General features: G+C 34.4%; 1 pseudogene; it reads right to left on the bottom strand.

Moving 5' to 3' along the window:
* Window positions 1-6,191: 6,191 nt before the first annotated feature.
* On the bottom strand, window positions 6,192-15,235 carry LOC120272583 (annotated as a pseudogene).
* Window positions 15,236-22,269: the final 7,034 nt, after the last annotated feature.

Below are 22,269 nucleotides of genomic sequence, written 5' to 3'. Positions count from 1 at the left end.
GGTTTTCTGTTTAAGAAATGAGATTTCTGTTAGGTTTCTGTTTAAGAAATGAGGTTTCTGTTTAAAGAAATGAGCTCTTTGTTTAAGAAATGAGCTCTCTGTTTAAGAAATAAGTTCTCTATTTAAGAAATAAGTACATGTATTACTCTTCATGCTAACCTAAATTCTTTTGTTTTGTAGTTATAATGTAATCATGCTGACCTAAATTCTTTTCCATAAACTTATTAAATTTTTAATGTAAATATCGTTATCTCCATATAATAAAGAACGACCGTCTTTATGCTTCGTTGTATTTGTTTAACTATCGATGTTTCTGTTTAATATATTGAGTTTACGTTTAAAAAAGTGCTTAAATATCGTTGATTCTATTTAAATATGTACGAGTGACCAAGATTAATTGGTTTTTATACCCAAGATTAATTTGTCACGTAAATATTGGTTTTTCTGTTTAAATATCAATGTTTCTGTTTAAAAAATGAGTTTTCTGTTTAACAAAATGAGGTTTCTGTTTAAGAAATGAGTTTTCTATTTAAGAAATGAGGTTTTTGTTAGGTTTTTGTTTAAAAAATGAGGTTTCTGTTTAAAGAAATGAGCTCTCTGTTTAAGAAATGAGTTCTCTGTTTAAAAAATGAGTACATGCAAAAAGAAATGCAAAAAGAATGAAAAAATGTATGCATAAAGGTTTAAGGACAATGACGGAATTTCATAATGCAGGGGGTAAAAAGGAAGTGAAACAATAAAGGAAAGACTGTTTGAGGTATTCAAAACTCACAGGGGTTGTTTGGGAAGTTTTAAAATTTCTTGAGGGGTAAACATTAATTTTCCCTTTTTTAAAATTATAATTAATTAATAAAATAAGCTATGTCAGCCATGGTTGACGGACAAACTAATGATATTTAGGGTGAGGACCAAGATTTCTCAATTTGTATAATAGAGGTACTCCTAGAAGCAAAATTGGAATAGAGAGACATGGATACCCGAAACTATTTACAGGGACCAAACAGGGGTTTAAACCAAAAAAGTTGGGCTCTAGCAGAGATCAACATACAACTAATGCCAAAGAAAGTAACTCCTTCGTCCTTTTTTGCATCTGATAATAAATCAAGTTTTTCTTATGTTAAAATTTGACATTTTTTTAAATAATTTTTTTTAATTAATTATCGAAATACATATTTATGTAATTTTTTACATATATGTGCATTTTACAAAAATATGTATTTCAAGTAATTAATTAAAAAAATAATATTTAAAAAGAAAGGTCAAATTTGACACACTACGTCAAATTTATATATTAACAAATTGTCTACTATCAGTTTAGGGGTGAGATGAATAATGGTCTCTTGAAAAAATTTCAAAGATTTAAACCATGATTAATTTATTACAACTCTAACATTTTAAACCGTATATTTTTGGGTTTCCAAATCATATTCCATTTTTTCTAGTAACCACAATGTTATACCCACCAAATCACATTTATTTTTCTTAGCATGTTAAATTATTTCCTAACTAGTTATCCCATTGTAAACCTTAATAAAACATATTCATTCCTTAGCATGTCATATATTTTTTATAGGTTAATACATTGTTAGAACCACTGGATTATATTTATTTATTAGTAAGTCATATTCCTTCCATAGTTGTTTTCTATAATAATTTTTATATATTTTTCTTTCTTTCCTCAACTAGAGATGGCAATTTGTACCCTACCCGACGGGTATACCCGTACCCGTACCCGGTCAAAGAGGGTATTACCCTCTTTGACCCGGAGTACTGCATCTGGGTAAAGGGTATACCCGTTAGTTTTGAGTGCGGGTCGGGTGAGGGTATGCCCCTACCCCTACCCGTACCCTTTACCCTTACCCTTACCGTTGAAGAGTGCACGGGTAAAACCCTGCATCTGCATCCCTTTACCCTTTCATATATATATATATATATATATATATATATATATATATATATATATATAATTTTTTTATTAAACTAAACATTTACTCAATATCTATTTTTTTATGGTGATTAATTTGAAAAATAATACTTCAAATTTTCTCTTAATATATTATTTTTAAATTTTATTTAATTTCTATATTTATATTTGATAATATTATCAAAAATTGAATTTTTAGATATATATTAAAAAAATCATAATTAAATTTAAAAAAATAAACAAATATAAAAAAATAATGTTATAATAATTTATTCTATAAATTATAAAAAAACATCTCGAAAAAAATAAGATACTAATAAAAAAATCAATTGGATATAACTTATGAGAATTACTTATAATATTTTTTTATATTCAAAAATCTTACTAGATATTTATAAAAATTTGAAGCTATATAAAAATATAAATAGTAGATATATGAAAAAATTTAAAACAAAAACCAAGATAGTTAAACATGAACAAAACAAAAGGTAGAGTTACCATTGAGTTCTAAATAAATGTCATTTTTATGTGATTATATAATTTAAGATAAACAAATATATATCAACTTGTAATTTTTGAATTTATGGACATGTGTTTAAAAGATTGTAATATAATGTATAATTAATTTATTTTTATTATTATTTAAATTTAATTCGATAATTTGAACAATGGGTAACAACGGGTAAGCGGGTACCCTGCGGGTATACCCGTACCCTGCGGGTAAGGGTAAGGGTATGATTTTTTTTACCCTGAAGGGTACGGGTAAGGGTACGGGTAAGGGTTTTGGCATACCCTACCCATACCCTACCCGTTGCCATCCCTATCCTCAACCTCCTAACTACCAATTTATTGTAGGCTTAATTTTGTTTAATTCATTTAATTCTTCTTGCTCCAGATTAAATTAAATTAAATCAATATTATAAAAATTAAAATTTTGTTTTAATTACTTTAACGTAACCCAGGGAATTTATAAATAAATGACAGCAAAAATCAATAAATACTCATTAATGATAATGAGAGAGAGAGAGAGAGAGAGAGAGAGAGAGAGATTCAATTAGCTTTGAAATTAGAGAAATGCTATATGATCCGATTTACTTGGCCGAAATCACGGGCCGAATGACATGGTTGCCTATGTGGCAACCATGTCATCAATTTCTCTCCTCGGATTAAAAAAATTCCCAAGTCGAGCCCCTTCTTGGACATAGCGCCTCCTCTTTCTTCTTGAGCTTCTCATCTCCGTCCGAAGCTGCTCCTCATCTCCATACTGTGCTTGAATCTCTCGACGAATGTGAGTGGGGGAGAGGATCGATACCTCCTCCATCCTCTCCGAGGCTTTGAAGACCGTCGCCAAACTCATCGGCAAGCCGAAAAGCTGTATGCTTTCTCTCCATCTCTTGATTTTTCTTCTGTTTTTGTTCTTGGTTGTAGTTTTTTGTCATCTTGAGCTTGAAGGATGGTACTTAGGTTTGTAGCTTGGACATAACGCCTCCTTGTTCTTCTTCGAAGCTTCTCATCTCCGTCCATAGCGCTCCTCATCTCCTCATCTACATACCGTCCGGAAGCTATATGTTTTCTCTCCCTCTCTTGATTTTTCTTCTGTTTTTGTTCCCCCTTTGATGTGCTTTGCCATTTCATTTTATTTGTGCAGAAGATATGATATGTATTAAGAGTTGTTAGAATTTTTGGGTTTATTGGCAAACTAAATTTTTTTCACTGATATTTGATTTAATATATTTACTATTTGCATTTTATAAATTGATGTTTGTTATGGGAAAATTTCAAATAAATAAATTTTATTTGAGAAATGTTGTTATGAATGTCTATCCTTGTTGTGGCAATTTTTGTCATTTGATCAATCAATAAACAGAGTGTTGTAATCCCTGCTCAACATCAATTCATCACAAACTGTAAACTAGAAGATAGTAAAACGATTGAGATTGAAGACAAATGAGGTTCATTTTTTTAGTTGATCATCTCTATAACATTGCAAGAACTCGCAAAAATCTCAAAAATTATAAGCCTCCAAAGCAACCTCATTTTTCTTCGATGAATTAAACTATGCGAGTGAAACATGAGTACTAAAAATGAAACACGAAAAAGTTCACTTTTAGTTGATCATTTCTACAAAAATTGTAGGCAACCCTATGCTTATTTGAGAGACATGGCAGGGGCCTCAAACTATCAAGAATTCAGTGGCTTCATTACTTTGTCAAAGCATCCCCTCGTTATAGCAAAGACCCAGCTTTTTTTGTTGACATCAAGGTGAGTCCCCAATTGAAACAAGTTCATCATAAGCAAGAGCTCCCGGGTTCCTCCAAATGACATTGGCACAGACCCCTTCAAACGACTACAAGATAAATACATCAAATAAAATGGTTGACTATTACTATATCAATGACTTGTTTAAGGCATCAATAAAAATTCTCCATACACATAAAAAGAGTAAAACGAGATGAGATGCCCTACAACTAGATTTACAGGAAATACAAGAAGGATGAAAGAAAAATTCATTTAGTTTGCCAATAAACCCAAAAATTCTAACAAATCACTATTCAAATCACACATTCCAAAAATTCAAACATTTAGACGCATAACAACACAAACACACATTCATCATATTCAAATCACTATTTTTTTTTAATGAAACTTCATTCGATCCATGAAGACCCCAAAAGTTATAAAAACAACAAAATTAATATTTCCAACATTTAGTTTACCAATAAACCAAAAAAATTCTAACAAATCTTAATTCTAGCCCTTGAATCAATTGCACAAAAATCCAACAGATGAAACGCATTTCATATCTTCTCGCACAAATAATTTCATGAATTAAAAATGAAATGGCAAAAGCACATCAAAGGGGAAGAAACCTTCCTAGAAAAATTGCTTTATTTCCTCCATTCTTTCTCAAACCAAAAAAATATCTTCAATAATACGTAAAGCTACAAACCCGAAGTACCATCCTTCAAGCTCAAGATGACAAAAACTATAACCAAGAACAAAAACAGGAAGAAAAAAATCAAGAGAGGAGAAAAACATACAACTTCCGGCTACCGATGAGTTTGGCGACGGTCTTGAAGCCTTAGAGAAGATGGATGACGTATCGATCCCTCCACGATCACTTTTTGTCGAGAGATTCAAGCATGGTATGGAGATGAGGAGCGCTTTAGAGAAGATGAGGAGCTGCGGCTTCGGTATGGAGATGAGATGAGCGGCGGCTTCAGTATGGAGAGGAGAGGCTTCGGAGAGGAGCTGAGGAGCGGCTTCAGACGGAGATGAGAAGCTTCAAAGAAGAAGAAGGAGAAGGCGCTATCTCCAAGAAGGGCCCAACCCGAGAATTTTTCAAACCGAGGAGGAAAAGGAGGAGGCATTATGTCCAAGTTGGGAATTTTTTTTTAATCCGAGGAGAGAGAAAATTGATGACATGGTTGCCACATAGGCAACCATGTCATTCGGCCTGTGATTTCGGCCAAGTAAATCGGCTCATATAGCATTTCTCTTGAAATTAAACAGGGAGGCTCAAATGCTAGGAGTGATGTATTAAGAATTGAGAAAATAATTATGAAAAGATATATAGCAAGATTACTTTTATGTGATTAATGTATGGAATAATTTCTGTTGTTTATAAAATATTTTAAATAATATCATTTATTTTAATTGTTATAATTAATTATTTAAATTATTTATTTTTATTTAATTAAAAATATCACTAGAGATAAAAATGCCATTTCACTATAGTTATTAGAATTAAATATTTAAATCAAATAATACATATTAATTATATTAATTATAATAATTATACTTTAATGTTCAAATTTATCACTTATATTTGAAATAAATATTTATTTAATACATTATTACTCCTTCCGTCTCTTTTTATCCGTCGTGATTAATCAGATATCACATACCAACAAACTTAATTATTTCACAAAAATTTATACAAATTATATCTTCACATCTTTCTTTCGTATTTAATTTCAAAAAAAATTTAATAAAGTGTTAATGATAATTTAAAATAATAATAATAATAAATGCTTCTTGATGTTCGAAAATGACAAATAAAAAAGAACATTTATGATAGATAAAAATGAGGGAATATATAATTATTATAATTAAATATTAATTATTTAATATTAATATATTTATATTTAATTTATATATATATATATATATATATATATATATATATATATAAGGGAGAGGTAAAATGGGTCATTTACACCATTCCACCTCCATCCTCCTCCATTACACCCATTTTTGGGTGAAATGGTGATATACCCCGAATGGGTCATGAAAATATCCCCCAAGGGTAATCATTACTCCATGGGCATTTGATGTATATAGGCAAAACTCCTCCCTTCGAGCAGAATTATGGTAGTCATCCAAACGCCCCTAGATATCATGCAAACCGAACAGTTGTAAAATCCCTTGTGGAGCCAAAAATTGATTGAAATATTAAAATGTGATATGAGCATCACTCCACTTCAGCAAGGTAGTCATCAATCTCAGCTGGAGTAAGTAGCCTGCAACAATTGAAAAAAGAACAATTTTTGGATAAGTTGGCATAATAACTTAACAGTGCAAATGCAAATATTTATCCTGCAAATAGGCACATCATAAAACCTTCGGCATAATTGACTCCTGGAGTTGCAAGTTTCAAGAATTTCTTTGGTTCATTTGGTATACATTGATCATGCAATATATTCATTGACCATTAGAGGGGGAAAAAAATAACCCTGAGACGCCTCTGGCATCATCAATAAATTTAAATTGAAGTGCCTGAACTAAAAGAAAAGAAAAGAAAAGATAAGAAAAGAAAAAACCTCATTAAAGATATCATAGTTTCTTCCATCTACCGCAACTTGGATGGCACAACTTTTATGTTAAAAAAGAAAACAGATGGTGCAAAGGCAAAACTGCTAAATCGTCAGGGGCGTGCACAAGCCTCGATGGAGCAAATGGGGCGGAGCCCGCGCACACATGGGCGCTGGGACCACCGCTCACATCTCTCAGAAATGTGCCTTCAGCCGAGAATCAAACTCTCATCACTTGGTGAAGAGCTCTATTGACGACCCGTATACCAATAGACCATTTGGTCGTTGGCATTGGGTGATCTGCAATGTAGTGTTTCTACTCATGCCATTGAAATTGGGAAGATAGGGAAGAGAATGCCTCGTGGTCATCCGTACTCACAAGGGTCAGCTCTTTTGGATGGTTGGAGTTCCATAACAACTGTCCTCTTTGTCATTTTAAAATGAGGACTGACAATGAACTCTATGAAAGGAAGAAGAGGACTGATGAATTTCTCAGCTCAACAGCCGATAAAGAAATGAGGACTGACAATGAACTCTATGAAAAGAAGAAGAGGACTGATGAATTTCTCATCTCAACAGCCGATAAGGAAATGAGGACTGACAATGAACTCTCTGAAAGGAAGAAAAGGACTGATGAATGGCCTGTGGAATTATCGACTATAAAACCTTGACGGTGCTCTCTAAAATCTGGGTTAATTTGGATCCAATTCTTACTAGTGGAGCTTCGATTCGGTTTTTTTTTGCCAAGCTTAGTGGGCTCACGATCCAAAGAGCATCTCATCAATGCTCTCATGGAGGAAGTGGAGGGTGCTCCCCCTTATGCACCTGCCTCGGTTGATGATGTCCAGCGCATCTTGGGACGTGGCTATCTATCTCGAAGTTTTTTTTGACAAGAGGAACAGACGACCGAAGGCCACGCTAAATCGTCGGGCGTGCACAAGCCTCGATGGAGCAAATGGGGGCGGGGCCCAGCGCACATGGGCAGCTGGGACCACCGCTCACATCTCTCAGAAATGTACATTCAGCCGAGAATCGAACTCTCATCACTTGGTGAAGAGCTCTATTGACGACCTGTATACCAATAGACCATTTGGTCGTTGGCATTGGGTGATCTGCAATGTAGTGTTTCTACTCATGCCATTGAAATTGGGAAGAGAATTCCCTGTGGTCATCTGTACCACAAGGGCTGTCTTTTTGGATGGTTGGAGTTCCATAACAACTGTCCTCTTTGTCGTTTTGAAATGAGGACTGACAATGAACTCTATGAAACGAAGAAGGGGACTGAGGAATTTCTCATCTCAACAGCCGATAAGGAAATGAGGACTGACAATGAACTCTATGAAAGGAAGAAGAGGACTGATGAATGGCCTGTGGAATTATCGACTATAAAACCTTGACGGTGCTCTCTAAAATCTGGGTTAATTTGGATCAATTTCTTACTAGTGGAGCTTCGATTCGGTTTTTTTTTTGCCAAGCTTAGTGGGCTCACGATCCAAAGAGCATCTCATCAATGCTCTCATGGAGGAAGTGGAGGGTGCTCCCCCTTATGCACCTGCCTCGGTTGATGATGTCCAGGCACTCTTGGACGTGGCTATTACTGCTGAGTTTTTTGACAAGAGGAACAGACAGCCCGAAGGCCCTGCTAAATCGTCAGGGGCGTGCACAAGCCTCGATGGAGCAAATGGGGCGGGGCCCGCGCACACATGGGCGCTAGGACCACCGCTCACATCTCTCAGAAATGTACATTCAGCCGAGAATCGAACTCTCATCACTTGGTGAAGAGCTCTATTGACGACCTGTATACCAATAGACCATTTGGTCGTTGGCATTGGGTGATCTGCAATGTAGTGTTTCTACTCATGCCATTGAAATTGGGAAGAGAATTCCCTGTGGTCATCTGTACCACAAGGGCTGTCTTTTTGGATGGTTGGAGTTCCATAACAACTGTCCTCTTTGTCGTTTTGAAATGAGGACTGACAATGAACTCTATGAAAGGAAGAAGAGGACTGATGAATTTCTCATCTCAACAGCCGATAAGGAAATGAGGACTGACAATGAACTCTATGAAAGGAAGAAGAGGACTGATGAATGGCCTGTGGAATTATCGACTATAAAACCTTGACGGTGCTCTCTAAAATCTGGGTTAATTTGGATCCAATTCTTACTAGTGGAGCTTCGATTCGGTTTTTTTTTACCAAGCTTAGTGGGCTCACGATCCAAAGAGCATCTCATCAATGCTCTCATGGAGGAAGTGGAGGGTGCTCCCCCTTATGCACCTGCCTCGGTTGATGATGTCCAGGCACTCTTGGACGTGGCTATTACTGCTGAGTTTTTTGACAAGAGGAACAGACAGCCCGAAGGCCCTGCTAAATCGTCAGGGGCGTGCACAAGCCTCGATGGAGCAAATGGGGCGGGGCCCGCGCACACATGGGCGCTGGGACCACCGCTCACATCTCTCAGAAATGTGCCTTCAGCCGAGAATCGAACTCTCATCACTTGGTGAAGAGCTCTATTGACGACCCGTATACCAATAGACCATTTAGTCGTTGGCGTTGGGTGATCTGCAATGTAGTGTTTCTACTCATGCCATTGAAATTGGGAAGATGGGGAAGAGAATGCCCTGTGGTCATCTCGTACCACAAGGGTCAGTCTTTTGGATGGTTGGAGTTCCATAACAAGCTGTCCTCTTTGTCGCTTTTGAAATGAGGGACCCGATAATGAACTCTATGAAAGGAAGAAGAGGACTGATGAATGGCCTGTGGAATTATCGACTATAAAACCTTGACGGTGCTCTCTAAAATCTGGGTTAATTTGGATCCAATTCTTACTAGTGGAGCTTCGATTCGGTTTTTTTTTGCCAAGCTTAGTGGGCTCACGATCCAAAGAGCATCTCATCAATGCTCTCATGGAGGAAGTGGAGGATGCTCCCCCTTATGCACCTGCCTCGGTTGATGATGTCCAGGCACTCTTGGACGTGGCTATTACTGCTGAGTTTTTTGACAAGAGGAACAAACAGCCCGAAGGCCTTGCTAAATCGTCAGGGGCGTGCACAAGCCTCGATGGAGCAAATGGGGCGGGGCCCGCGCACACATGGGCGCTGGGACCACCGCTCACATCTCTCAGAAATGTGCCTTCAGCCGAGAATCGAACTCTCATCACTTGGTGAAGAGCTCTATTGACGACCCGTATACCAATAGACCATTTGGTCGTTGGCATTGGGTGATCTGCAATGTAGTGTTTCTACTCATGCCATTGAAATTGGGAAGATGGGGAAGAGAATGCCCTGTGGTCATCTGTACCACAAGGGCTGTCTTTTTGGATGGTTGGAGTTCCATAACAACTGTCCTCTTTGTCGTTTTGAAATGAGGACTGACAATGAACTCTATGAAAGGAAGAAGATGACTGATGAATTTCTCATCTCAACAGCCGATAAGATGGGAGATTCCGAAGTTGAACCCCTCCTCCCGAGCCTAACTGTGAAGGAAAGGAAATATTCTTGGGGTGTTTGTAGGGTTGTAAACGAGCCGAGCCGAGCCGAGTATTACCAGGCTCGAGCTCGGCTCGAGTTCGTTCGAGCTATTTTTTTTGTGCTCGAGCTCAGCTCGCTAAAAATCTCAAGTAGCTCGAGCTCGGCTCGTTTAAGCTCGAGTTAGGATAATATATGTATAATGTAAGCAATTTAATATAGTTATATAATTATATATTTTTATAATTAATATATAAATAATTTAATATTATATATATATGCTCGTTTAGGCTCGCGAGCCTCACGAGCTGAGTATGTTTGGGCTCGAGCTCGGCTCGGCTCGTGAAAAATCGAATCGAATTCGAGTATTGACCGAGCCAATCTCGAGTAGCTCACGAGTAGCTGACTCATTTACACCCCTAGGTGTCTGGCCATTTATCAGGGCATTCATAGTTCATGTCCACCTGCCTGATAGCTCAGGTTAGACTTTGTTTAAAAATCTGTTTATATTTGTTTGGTTGGACTCTTTAAATTTGCTCATAGTTCATGTGTCACTTATGTTTGCCAATTGTGAGCAGATGGAAGGCACGCCCCCTGAGGTTGCTGCAAATCGGGTTGCAACGCACTAGATTGGTAACTATAATTTTTTCCCTGTTTTCCCGATATGAGTACATAAATAGTTTGTTTTTTCCCCCTGTTTCTCTGCTTTGAGTCACAGTACCAAACCATTCTCCATAGTTAGCTTTTGATGTATGGCACTTACCACTGCCTCGCAATTCAAGAATAGCCAGTCGTGAGGAACATTGTCCAACAGATAAACAAAATCCTTTGGCTCTTTCATTGCAATATCAATAATGTGTCAGTAAGGCCCTAACATGAGAAATAGAATATAAACTTAATAATATAGACAATCAACAAACCCAGGACTAAGATGCGTACAGTTCCCAAGACCACCCCAGCCTTTGTTAATGATGCCTCTCTGCCTAGTGATTTCCAATGCATCCAACATGATTTGTGTCATCTTTTACTGTTTTCTGGTTCTTGAACAGGCTAACATATTCGTAGAAGTGTCATAAAAAATAGAAGGCACTAGGGTCAACTCAATTGAAAAAAAAAACAAGGCGTATGGCCAAAAAAAAACCATGTAGACAAAATAAATCTGACATCTGCAATGAAGTAAGTTCTATTAATGGACAAGAACATCAGAAACTTCCATGTGTCTCCAGATCTAATACTAAATCGACCAAGTTCATTTACTTCTTTTGATATGTTTTACTAGAGGAGCATGTTGTGTCATTGGGCAATTGTTTTTAAGATATGTTCATCAATGTAGTATCAGCACTTCTCTATGTGAGAAAGATTTTAACATCACTAAAATAAACAAAATGTGCAAATGCAATATGTGTCATCTTCACATCATTAGTCATAAATAGCATATATCATTTGAAAGCAACTAACATGCATGACAGATTTACTCAATATTGATTTGTAAGATGAACAAAGCTAACCAAAACTCACAGGCTACAAAATACACTATAAGTAGGCTTTTCACCATCTTCGATCCATCTTACAAGTGATTCTGTTGGCTCATAATTTGATGCAAGGTCAAGGAAGCAAAACCCAACAACAGCAATCTTAGGTCCCCAATCTACACATTGAAACCAAAATTAGACTCAACAAAATTACAAATCATGCAAGCATACACATATCTAATGATCATTTGAAGTATAAAACTAAAATAACAGTAGAACTGAAACATGTACAAGACTGTTAATGCACCAAACCTGTATTTTGTCGTTCACCTTGAGGATATATGAATGAATAGATGATGAACTTACAAATTGAAAGACAAGGAAGGGACAATGATCGATTAGATTGTTGATAGGTGTAAAAGTTAAGTTTGCAAGGACTTTGGTGTTGGCTGATGGATAATTGTATATACATTTTCATTATCAAATACACATTCAAGTTCAATGTCTAGAAAATACATTCTGCATAAAATGAGTAAAGGCAGGACCTTTTGGTTTTGGGACCAAATTAGGGCGCCAAATATATGCGTGAGGTATGTCAGAAGCAGATCGCTGCTGGCTACCACTTAGATAGGTGATATGATGCAAGTGCAGCTTTCTTTTCCTGAAATAATTTATAATATCCACATACCAAGCCAAATCATCGAGTCCACAATTTGATATGAAAGCTGCAGAATTGAGATAGAGCTAAGGAGTCAAAAGCATAAAATGTAGGACAAATTTGAAGAGAAAACCCTACAGATATAGAGGAGCAGATAAAGCATTCTCCTGTATGGCATGAGACCATGATGAATTCAGCAAACTATCATGTTACAATTTGACAAAAGAAGTCAACATATGGAAATTCATACACCAATGCATATGAACTGATATCAAGTCCATTGTGATTTCTAGTGCGTCTCATAATCCCATCGAATATCTTAAAATAGTAGAATCAGCTAACTTTAGCTAGATATGCTTGCTATTTAACACGAAGTGATGGGTTTGATATCTCACTCTACATGTTGCAGGTTGCTTGACACGAGAAAAAGGATGTGGAAACTCACTGGTTGGCCTGACCAAACAAATAAACGATCGTTATATCAAATAGCGTGGAGGAAAAGAATGACTACATAGTAAGCATTACTTTCCAATTTTTTGGAATATTATGTTGCAGGAAAAAAAGATTTTCTAGCTTCATTTGAATTTCCTAAAAAATAAGTACATACAAGAATTGAAACTTTACAAAGAGAGCAAGACTCACGTCCATGCATTGTGAAAATTATGTGAATTGGTATATTCATTGCCTCCACCACATGTGTGTGCCCTGAACAAGCATTCTTCAGGTTAGCTCGAATTGTGCATATAAGAGAAATATGATTGACTGATCCCTGGATTAAAGAAAAATGGAACATATCAAAACTAGAATATAACTTCTCTGTTGACCAAAAACAGAAAGTGCAAAAACATTCCTCACAAGAACCAAAGATAATTATAGCCACAATATTTAATCTACAACCAAGTCACATACATACTGAAAAGAAAAGGGTTACAGAGTCCATACAAGGGATCTAAATGGGCTAACCATTCTGGACAATGAATGGAAGTAAAACATGTAGGAAAAATATAAAGAACAGAGAATCAAAATAAGTTTAGATACCTAGCATGAACCTCGCACGAAAGCATGTTGTGAGAACATTATACTTGAAAAGACAACAGAAATGTAGTATCAGAATCAATTTGCAATCCTCAACCTGGATGCATATGGCTATAGTAAACTTGCACAAACAGAAAATGCAGCCAGGGTAAACACACCAAATAGATTTTATAACGATTTTCCGGTGGTTTTAAAATCAACAAATACAATTAAAACATGCCTCATTTTGGATAAAATATAGACAGATTTTGATGGCTCTTCAACTTAGATTTCAATGCCCTTGATGAAGCACAAAAATTGACCATAGAAGAAAATAAAAAGAATATAAGGGAACACAAGAACTAGAAGATATTACCCAACCAACCATATGCAGGAGGGTTTGCAATTATAGCAAAACTGGGAGCAAAGAATATATAATATCTTTGATTTGTTTCTTTTGAATTGGGATTTTCGAAGGTGCTGAAGGTAAAAAAAGAAGCCTTTATTCTTGACCATGTATGGAAAGATACAATCTATTTGTTAGCTGGATGCAATGCCCATTGATGAGTCAATGATAAGCAAATAAACACAACAAACATACATTCAGCAAGAACCTTGGGATCTCCTCCCAAGGGGTAAAAGTAAAACTCCAGACCAGCAGTCAAAACAAACTCCTTAAAATTCACATGAGTTGCTAGTCTAATTAGCACAATGCCCATAATGCTGAAAATCAAGATAAGTTCAACCAATCAAATACTAATTGGTCGCATGTGGGCGGCCACACAAACTTCAAATATCATCTGATCTGATCGATCACCATCTCATGACAGCAGATTAGTAACCACAATGAAAATGTCATCAATATGCAAACTAAAAACTAGCAAATAATTGCCAATAAGTGAAGGTGTATAATTTTACATGAACAACAATAACCTGTAAATGTTTACTAACCGCGACAAATGGCTGCACATCTCCACGCGTTCCCACAATGAGAATAGCAATTTGTAGAGGATGCATATACTGGAAATCCACCGACTCTTCTTCATCAACATCACCATTATGACCATCCCTGGGACCTAAGGTCAAGCGGAGGCTCAACACTGCTTGGAAATTCAACTTTTACTGTTCCATCATTCTTCACTGTGGTAATTCGAGTCAACATCCTACGCTGCAGCAATTCGAAAACAAAACAAACAAATATATCAAATAAATTATTGTAAAAATCAGCATATTACATAATATGTATATTATTGGAGACAATCACAATATCCGCATTTGACAAAGTGTAAACAATGAATAAACTTACAACTTTAAAATTTGTTTGCAATTAACAATGCAACAATAAAAAAGTTTTAGATGAAAAATAGTAAAGCAAGATTATCAAATATATATATATATCTTTTTATTTCCCCAAACCTTTTTCTTGTCAGAGATCTTACCATTAAATAATTTTGACAGTGGAGTAGATGCTGTGCATTAGCTTTCCTCTGCCTCTCCAGATTTGAATGACTAGTTGATGCCTCATGACGGAAGCATTATACATCTTTACAGGCACAGACGGTGTTCGACCTCAGTTAGCCTCTGAACAAAATTATAACAAATCTGATGCAAGCCGGTAGCCACACAGCAATAGAAACTCTGCAGGAAGACAGATTGCACACAAACAAGATTATGGACAAGATAATTGCTGATATTCAAATACTTAATCACCAGTCACATTCATACACACTGACACAACACATACAACATAAACAACACAACAATAGTAAAATAATTGGGAGATCGGAGGTGATTTACCCGGAGATCTCTGGATCTGAAAATAGATATGATGAAGAAGAAGATGAATAGGAGAGAAGTGTAGATCTGGAATCTCATAATGTCCCTTGTCCCAATGTGAACTGCTTTTTAATTAAAATCTGAGAGAAAGCTGCCCCTTTTGTTCATAAGAACAGTTCAAAGTTTGTGTTCTTCTAACTCCGCCCAAAAGACCAAAATGCCCTTAAGCAGTCTTTGCAGTCTTTGTAACTACCTTAACTGTGGAGGGTAACTTTGTAAAAAGATCTTTCTGAAGTCCCTCCAAAATTAAACATAGTAGAAAGACATAACTGCCCCTCCCCCTTTAGTGTACCACCCAAACAACTTAGGGGTAACTTATGTAACTTCACATTATTTGCATGTACTGCTTTTACCACAATGCCCCTTCCTAGGTTTCTAACTGGATTAACTGTCAGGGATAGAAGACGTCTTTTCCCTCTTTTCAGCTTTCCAATCTGCAGAATACTTCTCTTCTCCTCCCCAATTCTGCCTCATTTCATCTCTTCTCATCTATTTGACACTAATCCCCACTACTAAGGCTTACAGCTCACTACTAAGGCTTGCAACAAAATCAATCAAAATACTTCCAGATTCCACTAATCTCCAAAATCGAAATCTTCCAAAAACTAGAGCGAAATAATCTCCGTCATTCGCTCACAAACACTCAAATCCAATGATAAAATAAATAAATAATACAAATTTTTAAAAAGGGGGTAAATTGGTTGTACACCCCTCAAAAATCACAAAATTACATATTTTAGCCCCAATATAATTATAATTGCATGTATACCTTTGAAAAATAAGATGAATTGTGGATATTACCCTAATGTTAAGTTTTGGAAACAGAAAATAACTATAACAATTTTAACCATGGTTAAAACATGGTTAAGTTTTGTAAAATGGTCATTCATATACTCACCCTCATACTCACCCTAATCCCTTATTCATTCTACTCCAAACTCTGCATTGCTTGCCACAAGTAGCCGCCTCTCGCATCCTCGCAGTCGCTAGTCATGAACAGCCGCCTCTCACATCCTCTCGCTTCGTAGTCTATTGTCATGGGTAGCCGCCGCTTACCGTGGATAGCCGCCTCTCGTATCCTCACCATCCCTTCGCTATCGCTTGTTGTGGGTAGCCGCCTCTTGCATCCTAACCACATCATAATTACGATTCGTTGTCAAAACCCAAGTGGAGTCGAGGGCGTGGTTTGTTCTCTCTCTTAGATCCTTCTATTTTCAATTGATTTTTTGTTGTTTGTTGTCAGTGTTTTGTTTGGGAGACGAGTGATGGTTTTGGAAAGTGTATGGTCATGTAGGGAAAGCGTATACAAACTAACATTCAAATATGATGGATATTTCAAGGAAATTAAAGATATTACAAGAATAAAGTATCATTTGAGAAAACAAAAAACAATTATGGTGGATACCGATTTATACAATAAAATGATTATGGAGGAGGATCTGTCAAAATTCTACAAATGGGCTTGAATCAAATACCAATATTTTGGAGTGCCACAAGAAAAAATAATAACATCTTATTCTATGAAATTAGAAGAGAAGAAGACCTCATAAGCATGTTCAATGAGTACAAAGACTTAAAAAAGTGTCAGATTTATGTAACCTTGGCTGATGCAATATTGTATTCTGTAGAGAGGGGGGGCAGGAAAACATGAACCTACAAGCAAATGATAGGGGAGAAACTCCAAGGAGTGCTTTAAATGATAACCCTATTCCAACTCTAGCAAGCATTGATGCAAATTAAGAAAACATTAATATGGCAAATGAAGAAAATTGTGTTGAAGATGTTGACTTGGCTTTGCAGATTAAAAGTGAGACTAGTTATCATTTATTCTATAGTAGTGAATCAGATAATGAATCATATGTTGATAACGATATATTTGAAAATGATAGCGACAATCGGAGTATAAAGATTGGTTCCTTGTTTGTTAATTGTTATCAAAATTGGAGAGCATTAGAACAATATTCGATCAACATGGAGTTTTCTATTGAGTACATCAAAAGTGATTAGACAAGAGTGACGACAAGGTGTGATGATCATAAATGCTCATGGAGGATCCATGCATCAATTATTCGAGGGCAAAGTGTATTCCAGGTAAGAACAATTACTCATTGCTTAATATTAATTAATTTTTCATTGCACATCAAGTAACAATCAATATGTGTTAATGCCTTGTAGGTGAAAACAATGCAAGAAGAGCACTCTTGTTGTACAGTAAACAAATGTGGGAATAAGATGGCTAGTGGTTACCCAACATTGGATTGCAAATAAAGTGTTTGATTGGCTTCGACAGAAACTAATTTATCTGCTAAGGAGTTAAAAAGAAGGCTAAATTGTTGGTTTAGTGGCCAAACTTCGATCCAGCCCATTTATTATTAGTAATAAAGACGGGGGTCAAAATGCAAAAGAACCCTAAACATAAATATGTGGCTATTGAAAAGGCATCGATAGTGAGAAAAAAAGAAAAAGAAGCGTGGTTTTGTTCTCTGTGTCCATTGGAAGGAGGAAGGTGAAGAAAACATATCTTCTTTTATTGAATTCTACTCAAATCGGCAAGTTTGTTTGGAGCAATCTTGGAAGGCAATTTCTCTAGTTTTTTTCTTCTTGGTGTGATCATTCAAGAAAGGAGGTTTTCTAGAGTTATTATTTGTATTTCTCTATTATTGGTGGTGATTTCAAGTGTGCATTTGCTTGAGAGTTTTTTTGTACTTGTTGATTTTGATAGTGGATTTGATTCAGAGTTTGGCCCGTGGTTTTTTCCCTCTGAATAGGAGAGTTTTCCACGTAAATTTTGTGTCTGCTGATTTCATTTATTGTTCAGTTTAGTACAAAAAATTATTTTATTTATATCAAGAAGCATTTGCTGTGCAAAACTCAACATAAATAAAAAAATATAATGTGGATCTACGATATCACAGGGTTTGGAGAGCGCAAGAGGAAGCAATGTCTGCCATTATTGGCAATTACAAGGAGTCATATATGAAGATCAAATATTTCCAATTAGTTGTTTGTTGGGTTGCTAATTTAGATTAATCTTAACTTTCAAAGGAAGAGGAAGGGGAAGGGGATGTGGAATGCCTAAAACTACTCCAACAGATGAAGAAATCCATGGTTAAGAGAATATTAAGGTATGAATTGTTCATATTGATAGCTTCTTGTTTTATCATATTTATTTTTCTTTTGATGCCTAAATTTCTTCATGGTATTCACATTTAAAATAATGTGTTTTTGTAACTTTTGTAGGTTTGGAGATGTTGATGTAGTAAACATCATTTTGTGAACATATGGAGTTATTGATGTATTAATATTATTTTGTGAACATGTGGAGATGTTGATGTATTTGTATTGCAAACATCGTTTTTTGAACATGTTAATGTATTTGTAAACATTTTGTGGAGATATTGATGTATTTGTATTGTAAACATCGTTTTTTGAACATGTTAATGCATTTGTAAACATTTTGTGGAGATATTGATGTACTAAACATCATTTTCTAAACATGTTGATGTATTTGTAAGTATTTTCTAAACATGGGATATGTTGATGTTATACAATGTTTCATACTGTGATATTATAGGTATATGTGTTATGCAAATTATGATAATTAAGGGTGCATTTGTAAATGTGTTACTGATGAGATATGGATATTTGTGAATGTGAATGTGTTATTTATAAGTGCAAGTTTTTGTCATGATTAAAATTTGTTTAGGTTATTTGGTTGGTTTGATAAATAAGTTCAATACAACTAAATATTTGTAAATTGAAAGTATTTTTTAATTATTTAAAATTTTAGATTTTTTAAAGGGGTATTTGTAATTTTACAATGATAAAGTTTTTAGGGGTATATATGCAAATGGTATGATGATCATTTTGCATGTTTGTTATTAGTTAAATGAGAATTTTAAATTATTACTATTATTTAGGGATATATATATATATATATATATATATATGAAATTATGTTTTATTCAGAATATATACGTAATTTTAAAAAAAATAATATTCCTTAATATAATTGTTTTTTTTAAATATAAATTTTAAAAAATATTATTTTTTTAAAATGGTCTAAAAATCAAGAAAATGTATAAACCAATAAAAATAATAATAATAATAATAATAATAATAATAATAAAATTTTCCCAAAATAAATGTGGTTAAGAAAATATAAATTTTTAAATAATAATTACTTAAAAAGTTTTAAAAAATAAGAAAATTTTATTGTTGTAAACTAATATCTTGTTCATTTTTTAAAAGTTAAATAGATGACATGGCTTTGATGTGATATTTTGAAACACATGATAAATAAATTTCATATGAGATTATTTTGATAATTAAAATAAAAAAAAGACTTCAATTGAAGAAAGCCCTCAACATTAAAAAATCTATACTAAATCTATAAACTGCTCTAAGAGTGATTCAAGGAATAATTTTAATATTTTTATTTTTATTAAATATTGTATTAATAATTGAAAATTTTGCATTGGAAGGAGGGAATATTTTTTATTTTGCATTGGAAGTACTTTCTCCGTTCCTTTTTATCTGTCGTGAATAACTAAATCTCACATACCAATAAATTTAGTTATTTCTAAAATTACTCCTAATTTATATCTTCACATTTCTCTCTCATATTTAACTCCAAGAAGAGAATTGAATAAAGTATTAGGGTAGTTTTGGAAAAAAAAATAATAAATGCTTCTTGATAATAGAAAAATAACAGATAAAAAAGAACGGAGGGAGTATATATCTTTGAATTTTTTAAAACAAATTTTGGTAGAAATGGATGTTAAAATTTTCAGATTGAATTATTTTTTATATTTTAAAATTATAAGGGAGTATTTTTTTTTGATTGTATATATATTTCATTTCTAAAACAAATTTTAGTGTAAGTGGATGTTCAAATTTTCAGATTTTAAAAATTATGGAAGGAGGGAATATTTTTCTAAACAATAAGCATGCATACTCACATCAATTATGAAAGGAGAGAGAAGGATGAATGGATGATTCATTTAAGAATGAAGAGAGGGCAAAATTTAATGAGATAATTAAGTAAACGGTACTTTTGAAAAACTAGATAATATTTTGACAAAATTAAAGCAAGTAATTAAATTTATTACATGTGAAATAGTTAAAAGTGATAATAATTAAATAATAACATAGGTTTACATTTAAACCTCATAAACCTAGTCAAGTATAAGTGGAGGTGTGCGCATAATTATCAAATAAAAAACTGTCAAATTTTTTTATATAAACTCTTGAGACAAAACTTATATAGGTCTTTGGGCTAATGAACTGCATCTTGAAACATCCATCTTCTATCTTGATTCTCCATCAGCTCTGCATCTGATGTTGCAACTCGTGTTGCAACATGAGTTACAGCATGGTGTGCCACACTTGTTGAACGGGCTCAGTTAAAACTCAAGTTTTTGGGAAGAGGAGCGGAGCGACCCACTGAGACCCGGGGACGTCGCAAGTCTCGGTGGAGCAGTGGGGGACGAGACCGCTGGCCTCGCGTGGGCTGAGCCGAACCACTGTGCACAACCACTATTCACTAACTCCCGAAATGCGCCTCGGTAGAGATCGAACTCTCACCACTCGGTGAGAGCTCTATCGGCGACCCGTGTACCAATAGACCAGCAGGTCGTTGGCAGTTAAAACTCAAGTTTGCAACATCACCTCAAGACATGATCAACCCATTTGGTTGAATCTGAATCCAACATAACAAAATCACCCACTGATCTCATCCAAATCACTAACAAATTGTGTTCGCTGCATCACTTGGCAAAAACCCAATCTTGGGCATCAACCATATACACAAACTTGGCGTATTCCAATTATACCAAAAATGGCCTAAATGAATCTTCAATATCTTCAATCAAATTTTAATTGACAGCATATGATCCACAATAAATCTTCAACAGCTTAATATGGTCTTCAGGCTTCTAAACATAATCTTCAAATAAATCAATTATAATCTTTAATTTGAATGCACGCCAAGTATAACCTAAATCAATCTTTATAATCTTCAATCAATCATAATACTCTACTAAAAATTGAACAAATCAATGAAATAGAATTTTTTTAAAAAAAATTAAAGCTGTGTTTGATTGCCCTTTTTTCCCTAGAAAATTTTTTTACGGGTCATTTTTTAGCTAAATAGGTTGTTTGTTTCCCAAAATTTTTCATAAAAATTTTTTCCACAAACTCTATCACGTGACCCTATTTTCCCTCAAATCAGTGAAAAATTTTTCCTGCCTCCATCATGGGAAAAGTTTTTCAGGGAAAACGTAAAGGGCTATGTGAAAAATAACATATTTCCATCTTGAAAATTTATTTTTTAACGTTTGTTTATATTTTTTAAAAATTTTATTAAGTTTAATTTCTCTATCAAGAATTTGAATTTGATTCGCCCATTCCAAAAAAAAAAAAATATAATAATAATAACAAAATTGACCTATTGATCAATTGGGGCAGATAGGCTTCTCTCATTAGTGATGTTTTTTTTGTAGGTATGTGGATTGTTTTGTTTTGTTTTATTTTTTTTAACGAATTATGTGAACAAGTCTTGTGTCAGGGGTGTACCTGCACTAATAACTCTTGAGGCGTTACTATTATTACTTACAATGAATTTTTAACTCGAGATCTTTTAAATATCTCATCCTCATTTTTTATGCTACTTGTTAATTACTATTGGACTATGAGCCCATTAGTCACTAGGTTATATTTTAGTTATTAACAATAATAATAATAATAATAATAATAATAATAATACTCTATGTTTTTTTTATTTGTCGTGATTAACCAAATTTTACGAATCTTACGTACCAAGAAACTTAGTTATTTCACAAAATTTTATAAAAAAATTAGTTACTTTTCAAAACTATCCCTAATTTAAAATTGAATAGAGTGTTAAGGGTAATTTTGATAATAATAAATGCTTCTTGATTTAAAAAAATGATAGATAAAAAGGGAGATGGATTGGATCCGTGACACATAAAAATGAACTGATAGAGTAATAATAATAATAATAATAATAATAATAGAATATTAAAATTATATAAATTATCTAAATTTAAAATTATCTTTTGGTT

This window comes from Dioscorea cayenensis, chromosome 11 (assembly GCF_009730915.1).
Source record: "Dioscorea cayenensis subsp. rotundata cultivar TDr96_F1 chromosome 11, TDr96_F1_v2_PseudoChromosome.rev07_lg8_w22 25.fasta, whole genome shotgun sequence".
Taxonomy (NCBI): Eukaryota; Viridiplantae; Streptophyta; class Magnoliopsida; order Dioscoreales; family Dioscoreaceae; genus Dioscorea; species Dioscorea cayenensis.
Note: the sequence above shows the minus strand (reverse complement) of the source record. Positions and strands in the feature narration are given on the sequence as shown.